The sequence below is a fragment of the Taeniopygia guttata genome, chromosome 2 (genome assembly GCF_048771995.1).
Source record: "Taeniopygia guttata chromosome 2, bTaeGut7.mat, whole genome shotgun sequence".
Lineage (NCBI taxonomy): Eukaryota > Metazoa > Chordata > Aves > Passeriformes > Estrildidae > Taeniopygia > Taeniopygia guttata.
The window spans coordinates 95,096,410-95,110,087 of NC_133026.1; positions in this window are offsets into that span (position 1 = coordinate 95,096,410).

Consider the following 13,678-nt stretch of genomic DNA (forward strand, 5'->3'; position numbering starts at 1 on the left):
CCAGTTCTTCTTTTTTTTTTTTTTTTTTTTTTGGTTATTCTTACATGTTTATATAATCTGATAAATAGAGAGAGATTAGATCCTTAGTCTTGCCATTCTGGCAAAATGTATTGTTCCAAGTGTTCTAGTATTTCTCAGTCTTTGACACAGGACAAAAGGAAAATACTTTTACAGTGCAAACTTAGATATTGAATATTGTGGAAAATTTTTGACTTTTTCTTTTGATTTTGGGTATTTTTGTTTGGTTCTTATTTTTTTCTGGGTTTTGGGTTTTCTTTTGGGGGTGGTGGAAGGGTTTTCTTTGTTTGGTTTTTTATATCCTTTGAAACATTTATACTCCTCTAAATTGCATACATTTACTATTTGTTGCACAGTGGTGTGGAAGAGGGCAGCTCTTGCTACTCTGTTCTCTGATGAATTACATGACCAGGAGAAGGACCTCAGTGGCTTTATTTCAGCTTATGTATAAAATTACAGAGATCTTGTTTTGTTGGTAGGTTTTGTTTGTTTGTTTAGGGCTTTTTGTTTGCTTGATTTTTGTTTTTTGTTTGTTTGTTTCTTTAAATTAGGATATTCACTATGTTGAGCAATAATATTTTGATCAAATTTTGCCAAGGGTGAGAGTCTTTCCTTTAAGCTTAACAATATAATTGTTTTAATTAACCTTGTCTTTTGGCTTCTTATCATTAACCTCACTCATATCATTACAAAGGAAGAACAGTGATCTGGAGAACATTTTTACTCCATTAATTCCTCTTTTCATTGCTCTTCTCAGTTTAATTTTAAGGGCAATTTTATTCTGAGGAAGTCCATTCTCTACTAAAGCACTGCTGTATTTCTTGGAATAGAAAAAACAAGACCACTGATTTTTTTTCCTGTACATGGAACTCATTATACCTGCTCTGTGAATACTTTTGAGACATTGTTTGGTACTGTGTAATTTCCACTGTACAGTTAAAATTGGTAATGATGAAATTATTATCCCTAAAAATCACTATGCGCTAACAGGTCCAGACTTTATTACATTTTTGTGTATGCAAATTTAGCCTTAGTTTTATAGCGGACATTATGCCTAGTGTCTGCAAAAAAAAAAAAAAAAAAAACCACAGAAGACTCCACAAAAAACCAAAAAAACATCATCCCAAAAAAACTGTTAAAAATAAGGTTTGCAATAAGCATCTTAGGTTATTTCAATAAGAGAAGATTTGTGGGAAATTATATCTTACAATATCTTTCTGCTGCTTAAGGTATGTTGTTGCTCAGCAACAGCATCTATTTGGACTACAGAATTAGACAGTAAATTAAAGGATTTAAAGGTATTAAACTGTTTTTTTCATGCCAATAACTGACTAATCTTTAAAACTACTCCAAAGGATGCTGTCTGCAAGTGCTTCTTCAAAAGCTGGTAATTGAACCACAGCGACAAACTTTGCAGTAAAAAATAAGAGAAGGATAATTCCGATGATTACTCTATAAATCTTGTCTTATTGTGGCAGACCTGACTGACACAAGACACAAGATTATTGCTCCATACTGTCCATACTTGTAAAACTCTTTGGCAATATTCCTGTAAATAAGGGTTACTATGTCTCATCTTAATTTTTTTTAGAAATTAATGCACTAGTAATACCATAATAGTAGTTATGGAGACTGTGAAAAATTATTTTGTATTTTAAGCATTATGAACTGAATAGTTTTAAGGGTACTTACTGATATCTGCCACCTTTAAAAAAGCCTAACAAAATAAACTTGTGGCTATTGATAAATTTATTTACTTGAACATTCATAATATTGTGTTAATAATAATGGTGCTTCCTATGCACAATGACACAAAGCACACACAAGACTGAAAATACAATTCATACCCCAAAAGACTTGCAGTCCAAGCTCATTTCAGAACTGGAGAAACTGGATGAAAAATAAAAATATCTTTGGCATTTATTTTTCAGTGATCCATCACTGAGTTCTGAAAGCTGAAATAACGCTAAAATAACACAATGTTAGCAGCCTTCCCTACTTTTCTTTACATAAGGTAACTGCAATATTTGGATGTCTGCTCATTCAAAAAGTTCCCCATAATGTGAGATTAAGATTGGTCTCTGAGTATTGCATAAAGTAAAGGTGTACCTCTCATCTTTCAGAGACTAATAAATTCAGTAAAGTTTTTTTTTTTTTTTAAAAAAAAACAGAATGCATTTTGTTTCAAACCAAGGGAAGGATTATTTGCTTTAATTGTGTTTTGGGGTCAGAGGAGAAGTGTCTAATGTTTCAATATACTAGAATTACTTGTGGGGTTACTGGTAGAGATGCAGCATGACATTTGAGTCAGATTGTCATCATTGGAAATCCAGTAACTTTCAATCATCTATACAGCTGAATTTTTATCTGAATATCTAAAATAAATGCTCCCTTTCCTATAAACATTTTTTTGTGTGGATGAATTTTTATTAGCCTAAGTTATTGGTATGAAAACAGCCTTAAAAAACAGTGTTGACCATTATATAAAAACTGTGAAAACTGTAGTAATCAAGGTAAGAGGCAGAAAATTCTGAAAAAGCGTTTGCTCTTTCTTTGTATTAAAAAAGAACTACATAGTCATAGGAAACACTTCAAACTTTAAAACTACACCCAAAGGGTTTTTAGTAGCCAGTACTTAGGATATTTGTGCTCCAATAATATGCAATAAGGTGATAACCAGTATTTCTTAAATATAATCTCATAATTTAGGTACATACAACACAAAAGAAAAAACAACAAAAACAATAATAATATTGGATGCTAAATTACACACTGTAGAAGTTGTTGTTATGTATACCAATCATCAAGGGTTTATAAAAAATATAGTCTATCAAACTATCTTGATATTGGTTTTTTTGGTGATTATTCTGCTTGGCAAAAGTAATATTGATATATTAGTCTTAGGCATGTATGAGTAATTGACTTTGTACTACAATGTATTTTGCTTAAGGAAGCTGATTGATTCCAATTCAACCTGGCATATAATCAGTGGATTAAAGGCTGACTGACTGACAGGTCATAAACCAAAAATGTTAATGGGATATTAAGAGAGTATATTGTTCCTGAGATCATGCAGATAGAGCTTTCTGTCATTATATTATAACACATTCTTATTAGTTATGTTAAGCTGCCCAAAAAACCAAAAGTAACATGTATGTAAAAGATGACACAGTGATTAATCTGGCCTTTTTTTTCTGTAAAGAGGATTACAGGCAAGCAATTGGCACTAATAATTACTGAGCAAACCCATATCTCAGAGAACAAAAAATTGAGGCCATTAATAGCTGAAAAAGCTGTTCTGGGACATAGTGGCTCTATGGAGCTCTCCGTACCCATGGCTGGTGAATGCCATTGCAGCCTGTGGCTAGCAAAAACTGCAGACTTACAGGCATCCATGACATAGGGACCCTTGATGTTCCCACCCCTCATGTATTTGGAGAAATCATCATGAATATGTTTCATGGGAACACATATTTTAATGTAAAGTCTGGAAAAGCTCAAAAGTTCTGTGGAAAATACATCAGAAGTAATCATGATTTCAAAACTATATAGCCCATGGACAGTGCTGTAGAGTACATCAGTGCAGTCCTCATACATTAGCACCATCCACTTTGTGGCCTTAAATCCACTTAAGTGAATATTGTTTATTAAGTTTTTCCTTGTATTTAAAACTTAAAACTTATTTGTTTTATTTGTTCAGTAACAACTTATTAAGTTGTTACTGAATGGAATTTTCATTGTAATAAGTAAATATTTAAGTATGCATTTTTATGAAGCCTGAAGCCTTTTTTTTTTTTTTTTTTTGGAAAGGAAATTGCATGGAACAATGCTTGTTGAAACTCAGCCACTGTGTGAAGGCCCCATCTGAACTCCTTCCCTTTTACTTTCTACTGAAGACACATTGATAATGGTCTCTTTAAAAATATTATTTGTGATCTCTGTCTTTAACTTTGCTCTTAGGCGATATTTTGATTTTAAAAAATTAATTTACTATGTTTTGGTATAACTACATCCTTACTAATGCAGCCAGACATTTTGTCTCTTACTTTTGGAGTAGACATTAAAACCTAAATACTTTCTTACAGGGTACTGCTTGTAATCAACACATTAGATTTGACATGATGATTATGACTACAGAACATTAGGGCGACGATTAAATGAGGAGTGATGGCATTACAATAATTTTCTTGGATCAGGAAACAACAAATTTGTTGAAGAGTGCCTTCACTTGTAATTTCCTTAGAACATAAGCACCCTTGCTCTACTTGCTCTACTTGCATGAGCACATGCTAAAGCCTTCTTGTTTCTCCACTGAAATCTAAACATACTTTAATCATTTTTCTAGATTTCTAGAGCTTAATTTGCATAGAGCATGTTAGTGTCAGTTTGAGATACCTATTTTCAGCACCGATTTCATTTTGACTAGACCAAGGAGTAACTTATATATAGTTTAGAAATAAACAGCGGTTTTTTTTCTCTTGAAATAGTCACAAAAACCCCTAGAGTTCTCTTGAAACATCCTCTAGATCTTATTGTCAGGAAACCCACTTGTTTCCCTGAGGTTAAAAAAAAACCCCATACAAATCCAAACCTTTTCTCTATAGATCCTGGCTGTAACCCTCCCCATTTGAAAAGGCAGCAGAGAGATAGTTTCACCTTGATTTGGAAGATATCATTTCAAGTTTTAACATTTTGATAGTTCTGATATCATTGCAGGTTTTGACCATTTGATAGTTCCTAGTGGTCATGACCCCATAGAACCTATATAATATCTTTGTGCTAGACAAAATTTATGTTTATATGTTATATATATGAGCTAATGGTAGATAGCAGCAACAATCATGAGAGGAACTATTCAATAAAGGATGGAACTATGTTACTTAATACCAACATTGTGGGCAATGCTGACATATTGTGGAACAATAGTTTCAATTTCATTTCAAAGCATCCTCTACTTTTTCTGAAGGCAGCTTATGGAGTTTAAAAGGTTAATTTCTGGATCCATCTGTTGAAAGAGGAAAGACAGCATTACTTCTTTTCATATTTGACACTGTGTTTTAAGCAGTCTAACATTTTTTTAACACTATGTTGCTGTAACCAGACAGAAGACCTACCAAGGTACCACCACATTAAACTGTGGTGTTTATATACACAGGTCCAAATATATGCAAACAAATCTTCTTCTAGTATCACAGTTTTGATGTTGAGTAAGTTAATCCTGTGCAACAAATTCTTTCTCACATGTCTGTTGATTAAAATAACCACTAGTAAACTTAACCCATCACTCCTTATTTAAGCAAGCCACACTGCTTAAATAAGTATGCCAGTATGGCATGAAAGTGACATTTTGGGTTTAAAAGGTTGATGTATTCATTGTAGTGCTGTCCTACATAGACAACAGGGTAAATTAATCTCAGGTGTAACTCAGATAGGATGACACTGGAGGTAAAATCTGGCCTGTAGTATCGAACTGGCTGACCTCTTGTCTTCAGTAGTCTAGTCTTTCTCCTATAAGTTGTCTTTTAGCAGAGATTGAATTTGGAAAGGTGACTTTTCTTTGGCAAAGTGTTGGAGCTTTTAAATTGCATTGTTCTGCAACAGTGAGAATTTAGTCTATTAACTTAACCTCCATTTTCATATAGCGAATCTTTGTGAAATTATTTCTATAAGCATCATAATTAAGAATCTCCTGAGTAATTTTTATGCCCAAGCGCATGTTTGCAAAGTGTTTGCCTTTTCTCTCTATTTCTTAAACTGATGGTATGTGATTGACAGGCATGTCTGAACACTTCAGATACTTTTCTGCTGACTGAGCAGTTTCAGCATTCATTTTTTTGATGGAAAAGTGAGTGAAAAGTTAGCACTGACTATCACAGTGCATGAATGCCACATTTCACTTGCAAAAAGGCATTTTCATGGCTACCTGCCATGCCCAGATAGTTTTTTCAGAAAAGCTGGTTTTGCTGATTTAACTCCCTTCACTAAATATCTGTTGATGCAGTGTTTTACAACAGATGGAGACTATGAAGATTTCTCAATACTAGTTTTTGCCACTGGTTACAGGAAAAAATTGAATTTTAGAATCAACGCTTTATGAAATTCTCTTTTACCTAATTGTGTGTGTATGTGCCTATACGTGTGGTATGAGGATAGATTACAGTTGTAAACATTGACTGAAAGCAGAAGAATCTCTCCTTTTTATTTTTTAGTGTTTGGGACAAATTGTGAAGAGTTTGTGCTGCCACTATTGAGCTATCTGCTTTCTATATATTTTTTTATTCTGCATCAAAAAGAGTTGTTACATTGCCAACCAGTAAATATAGCAAAGCGTCACATAAGCATGAACTGCTAAGTGTTTTTCTCAGTTGGTTCTTTTACCTGTGGTTTTCTAAAATTAACATATTTCATATTCTAATTATTGACCTCTTAAATATTGATCATACCATGTAGTTCTGAGGTAAATATACATACATCTTGTCTAAAATTTAAGTTTTTTTCTTTCTGTTTCTCAGCCTTTCTCATACATACATACACATACATACATACATACATACATACATACATACATACATACACAAACCAACAAAGAACTGGTGTGGTGTTTCCTTCAACTGCATCTGTCCTTAAAGAGATATGCTACTTCCTCCCCTTTCCCTATCCCTGCTTTTACTGTCCAGAGTTCCAGTAGCTCTACCCGAGAGTTTCTGAAGGTTGTTAATAAGTGATATCCAGCTAAAGAATCCAGATAGCCACACTGGAAGTATTCATATAAACATACAGATGTAAGCCTTCAAATTTTCGATGTATGAGTATCTGTTGGTTAGCATTGGACTATTCACTCCCACCAAGAGCTTGCTGCAGCCCAGGCTGGCAAGGTGGCAGCTGCAGCCCCCAGACTCCCTAGCAGCGGCTGCAAGGGAGAGCTCTGAGTTGCCTCAGTCACACCCTCAACAGCTAGTGAGCCTTACCCCAAGTAGGGGTAAATCAAATAGCTTTATAAGGATGAAATACAATTTTAACTTGCATATATTTGGTCCATAAACTTATTGTTTCAACATATTAACAGTAAAAGAATGGAGGCTCTTCACTGAAGGAAATTAGCCGCTGGAAGACTGCTGCTGGTATCTTGCTTAAATCTTCTGGGAGCAGAGACTCTGTGCAGCCCTTTAACTTTCCTTTGAAGTAAAGGTCAGCTATACAGTTTGCTTTAAGCTAGCCAGAAGACTGCACATACACATGTATTCATTTGTTAGAAGCACTTGTAAAGTTCTTTGAAATTAAAGTACTGCATAAATGATTTGTTAAAAGTATTTACTGGCTTTAAGGATCTCTCTTCAGAGGTGGTGAGTCCTTTGATGTCATGCATAACTGCTAATGTGGTTGTTTATACCATAAGTGACCACAAGTGAAGCATCTGAAGATGAAATTTCCTTTTCAATGAAGCACTTTAATCTTTCTGGATGTGCCAGTAGTTACTTGAAAGCAAATTTTATAGCAGAAGGTGAAAGACACTGCAGTAAAAATCAATCAGGATCATGGCCTAGAGATCTTCCGTCTCCCTCCAGGTTACAGACACTTTTTACATTTGCTCTTTAGCTATCACTTAATGATTAATCACTAAATGGATAGATAGAATTTTTACTTTACTAATAAATCAGGAGAAAAATTGAGTATGCCTTTTCTGAAAACAAGAACAAGGACAATGATACATCTATAATGGACTGATCTTTTACACTTTGTTCCTCAGTCAGAATTTGATTTCATATGACTCTTTGAACTCCATTAAACTCAGTTTGTGCCTGTTTACAAAATGCAGAATACGTTGCAAAATCTTCCTTGTCTGAGTAGATATTAGCCGGATATCACATTAAAACTGGTTTTCATACTCAAGGTATCCAGAGAAGAAAAGAGAGAAGCTATTTATCTGTTTATATACATGAAACAGAAGTAAACACTTGTAAGGTTTAAAGTACAGATATGAACTTTTGCTCGTTGGGAATAAAGACCATCGTACTTAAAACTGAGGTTTCAAGTCAGGCTAACTAGAGTGGCGTAGAGGTGGGTCTAAATCAGGGGGTCTCATTCTCTTACAATTAAGCTACATGACATGTGAAGTTTGAAAAGCAGTAACTATGTGATGAAAGAGACTCAAGGGATGCATAATTGTCCTTTGGGTTCTACTTGAATTATTACTTTGATGGACTATATGAGCATATCTCTTTTTCCCTCTGACAGAAGACCTTCCTTATTCATTGCACAAAATTTCCCTGCTACTCACTTGGAAGGAAGCTGTAAGACTCTTATCATCACAGTTCAAAATGTGGCCAAGTGCTTTATTTCCTGTAAATCCTGTTCTGATACCAGGATGAATTAATTTTCTTGTGGTCTTTGTTATCATATTGATCATGGCTGTATCTGAGTGATCCACAAAACTCAATAATTGCCCTTGCAGAAGAGGACTCTGCTGGGAAAAAAAGACAGATAAAAAAGACAGACATGGTTTCAACTGTGAGTAGAACTGAAAGAAACTTGCTGCCTATTTCAAGGAAAACAATGATATTTCAAAAATTACTGTTCCAGTTTAGAATGGAATCTAGTTATTTATTTAAAGAGAAATACATATCTTGCTTCCAAGGAAAATTTGTTTTAGCAAAACATTCTGGGAAATTGTCCTGTTGGATTTTCCCCAGTATAAAGGGATCTGCTAACTGCCCCAACTCCAGGAAATTCCTTGAATTGCCTTACCTCCAGACACTCAAGTTGGAGATCCAGCTGTTGGAGTTCCTGCTGCAGCTGGGGGTCCTGCCTTCTCAAGCCTGGTTTGTGCAGTAGAGCCCTGAGCTCATGAGGAGTCTCCTTGTCCCAGTCCTGCCTTCAGCCAGGCACCACCCTTCCTTCAGGAACCAGCATCTCTCTGGTTATTCAGGCTTGAAACTTGCTGAAATATTACTCTGTTCTTGCCCTGCCCTTTCACTAGGGTTTCTCTTTTTTAGAAAGCAAGACACTGAGGAAGTGTGAAAAGGAGGTCCAGACCTCCACCTGATCTGGTGTCTTCAGTTCCTGATCCCCATATTTAGATGCAATTTAAGGATTTTTTACAAGGTTCCACTGTCTCTGGAGGTGCACATAATGGTGGTCTTAACTCTGAAAATTTCCATGTAAAGTTTTCTGGAAATTACAGTTCTCAGACAATCCATAAAATGATATGACAGAAACATTCTAGTGTAATACTAATTTCCTTTACCGTATAAATTTGGTGAAAATTTAGACAAATATTTTAGTAGTTCAGATATCAATATTTCCACAGCCTTCATTAAGATGTCTCTTATTACCTGAGAGAAGAGGTAGTGATACTTAATATTGCTTCAAAATGTGAACCTTCCAGCTGTGATTAAAGTTTCTGCTGCAAAAAGGAACAAAGAAATAATTGCACCTTCCCAGTTGCAGGAGGCAAATGCGATAGGACCACAAGTGGTGTAAACTAATGGGCACTTCTGATAGCTTCTAACTGTTTTTCAAGTGCTGGTACAAGAAATCAAATTTGGTGTGTGTGGAGAGAAACAATCACCACTGAAGAGCTCTTATAAACTATTTAAATGCCCTTATTTTTTATCTGCAGCTTTAATTTCCTATAAAATACATTTTATAGGCCCCTACACTTCAAATATTGAGATGCCTCTAGCTTTGTGTTTTGTATTAAGTTTTTATTTCCGTCAATTTGTATTTTAGATTGAAAATCAAGAACCCTTCAAGATAGTTTTGATTAATTTCAGGCACAACTTGGCTTCATTTATTTTTTATGTTTTGATGGTAATTTACCATGGCATAAAATTGTTTTGCATTAAACTACACTCATGAATCAAGAGTCTTTTCCATTAACAGGATCCATTTAAAGAATAAGCCCACCTACAAATCAAGTATTTTGTGTCAGTTTCTGTAATTATTGTTTGGAAAAAACTGGTACAATGGCACTGTGAATTATTTCAGCACATAGATGATTTAGACAAATAGAACAGAAATATTAATATAACTGGTACTATACTAAATTACCTGGCAGAGGCCATGGTTTAAGGTCTGTTACTTAGGTGGAAAAAGAGAGCTTTAGTTTATGCTGTTTAGATTGCAACAGTATTTTTAAAAGATACTTCCACTCATTAGGAAATTATATTAGCTCTCTAGATGGGAAACAGAGTAATATCTAATGACTGGAGCCCCTACATTAACACCAATCTATTTTGTAATATATATACACACACAAAAAAAAAATATATATATAGCTATTTCTTAAATATATATGTAGGTATATGTTTATAGATGTATGTAGAAAAATGTTCAGAGAAAAATTCCCTTGTTCATAAAGTTAATTAGAAAGGCTGGCATATTAATAGGAGATCAGGTAGCATCCATGAAGTTTATGACATCTGTAGATAATATATATGTGACACATTTGCTCTGACCAGCCTTGTTGAGTTTATTTTGGTTGATTTCAATGTTGACAATATTTTTGCACTATATTCAATAGTTGTGCATTATTGACAGGAGTTCACTATATCACATAATTATAAATAAAAAAATTACCACATTAGTTCTCTTGTAATTTTAAAAATTAATTTATGTCTTGTCTTTGTCCCCATGATTTCAGCAGATGCAGTTAATGTAGCAGGAAGGATGAGTGAAAATCAGATTATATATTTTTGGCTTTCATCAAATTCTTGAAAATGAGTAGCTGAGGCACTGGAAATACTACTTTTATTCCTCTTCTTGCAATCTTTACACATTTTTACTATCCATCTTTTAACTTGCTCTAATATATTAATATAAACTACTCTTATAAAACATTTAAAATTTGATTGTTCAGAGCATGTATGGCAAAATTCTGACAACAGAACAACTTCTGCCATAATAATAATAAAGACAAGACTCCTTATTCTAAAAGTAAATAGCTAATATTAAACAAGGATATTTTAGATGTTATGATGAAATGTAATAAGTCATGCTGTAATTAACATGGTTTCAGTGGCTGATGGTCAAGTCCATTTGGTTTCAGAATGCTAATATTTTTTAATTTTTGTCATCAATTCTCACCAGCCAAGATTTATCTAGAGCTGCCTGGTGTCCTCTGAATTGTCTGAGGCAATCAATATCTCCTTCTCTTTACAATTAGTTTTAGTTTTCAGGAGAGGGGCAGAAGGCAGTCTTTTCCTCAATACAAGTGAAGTGATCCCTTCTTATACCTGCAGACTGATATCAAAGCTCCGAGAAATGAGAACAAGCCCATTTATCTCAGTAGGTGTTAATTCACATGCCCCAAAACGATCGCTTTACAGCAAGTTTCTCAACATGCCTTAACATTTCAGTGTAGTCGAAGTATATAAGACGATAACTGCTGGTTAGCTGCTGGTAGTATAATGGAGGTCTAGCTTAGGCCTAGGTGATCCTTAGGTGTGGGATCATCCTCTTTCATCTTGGGATCCAACCTGAGCTACTTTTTCCCTGTTGGATACTTTAGGAGAGTGGGAACAACAATGACACTATTCGCTACTCAGTTCATTTTAAAGCTCTTATGTGAAAGAAGAGTGAGAAGTATTTTCTCTTCTCTATGCTTCAGTTCAATTCTTGTGTGGCTTCTGATGTTTTCATTCTTGGAGTGAATGCCCAGGCCTTAAAATGTGCTACTTTCTGGCCTGGCTAGAACTGTGTCCTAATCACTAGATCGGAACTCCCAAGACAGAGGAGCACGGAGGTCATATGTCATGGCTGTTGCTCAACAGGCTTTTTCTAATTGCTTGTCATGGAGCAACCTGATCTGGGACCTGTCAGGCTCTGCACATGCAAGAGCACAAGAAACCAGTCCTCAAAGGCCAGCACCAATATGAGAAACTGATTCTGATGTTAGGGCTTCTGTTGTCTGTGATGCAGTTGAACCAGAAATTGAAACAATTGGAAAGAATAATTGACATTTTTGTTGCATTAAATTTGAAAATAAAAGATGCTTCTTCTTTTATTGTATGTGAACATACAATGATAGACAAATTTCTTTTCAAAGAGGCAATTTCAAAAAGAAATTAAAGACATGAAATTTTGTGAGCTCAACCTTATTTTGAAATCTTTGTGAAATTAAAGACCTCTCTTGTGTCTATCTGTATCTCTTCTATGAACTCCTGTGGAGGGTCTCAGATTGACGTCTCTGCAAAACATGCTTAATGCTGAGGGATGACATTTCCTTTCAATGTTTTTTTAAGTTGGCCTCTTTGATGGCTATAATAATTTCCTGTTAGGAAGAGCACATTGGTTTACTATATATCTCAACTGGGCAACCCTTCCTCTCTCAGAGGATTAATTGGAGGTCGCCTACCACTTTGAGTGGTTATAAAACATGTATATGACAAGCAAATCAATTGACTTTATTCCCTCTGCCTAGGTAAAAGCTGTTAAGCACAAACTCTAGAAATTTCAGAAAACACAAAAACCAAGCAATTTCTCTGCCACTTCACTGTAAAATGAGATTTCTGACATGTATGACAATTAGCTATAACGGATGTTCTGCCAAAGCCTAATACAGAGCCGTGGGGTTTTTTTCCCTGATGATGTTTAACTGCAGCTAAATATGCCAAGTTGACATTTGCCTGCAATTATCATGGAGCCATATTGAGATCTTCACTCTCTGAAGAGATTTTGAATGCCTACAACATCTTCTAGAATAACATCTTGTTTTCATTAATCTTTGTAGTGACTCTTGCTGCTGGCAACCCACGTCTTAAACACAGCTTCTCTCTCGCCTTGGGAATTTGCATAACTTTTTCTGTTAAATAAATTTGAAAAAAATTAAAATAAAATATATATCTATATAAAGAAACTCCTGAGTGTAATTTCAAATATGAAGCATTAATAAATAATAAGGTAATCTAAGGTCTTCACAGAGTATGCCCTTCAAAGTTTTTGTTCTATGTCCTTTGTTGCAGTGTGACCTAACAAATGGTGAGTATCTAAATATTACATAATATAAACTACTTGAAAATTCAAAGTCTGTGCATATTTTAACATAAGGGAACTCAAGACTGATGCCCTACTCTCAAATTAGGAGAATGATGGGGAGAGAAAGGCACACAGAGATTATCTGTTTTCTCTTCTGTCCAGGGATGGTCAGTATTTTGAAATACGGAAATTAATTTTTAATTTACTGGAAAATTAAACTATTTCTGTGATAAAATTTGCGGTTAAGCCCTTGTAATGTCTGACAATAGGTGTTCTGTCTGAAAGCACAATTAATAATATCATTGGATATCACTGTCTGAGGAAACCATTAGTTCTGGATTTGTATTAAAATTAAAAAAAAACACATTAAAAAAAAAAATGTTGGACTTTCCTAACAGATGACTTCCCATAGTGTTTGTCTATTGCTTTACAATTTGTTTTGAACGAGCAAATATGGGACAGCTGTTTCTTGAATATTAATCTGAAATCTAGCAAGCCTGCTAACAGCAGATAAAGACATGATCTAGGTAATAGGAAGATACATACTTGAGTAGGTATGGAATTACACTTTTAGAAAGGAAGGAAAACACAGTGTAGTTATACTATCTGTCTTATATAATGTAGGAACAATTTTAGGAAGGATACATCTCTTCTGCAGTCACATTTGCTGATTTGGGGATACTGA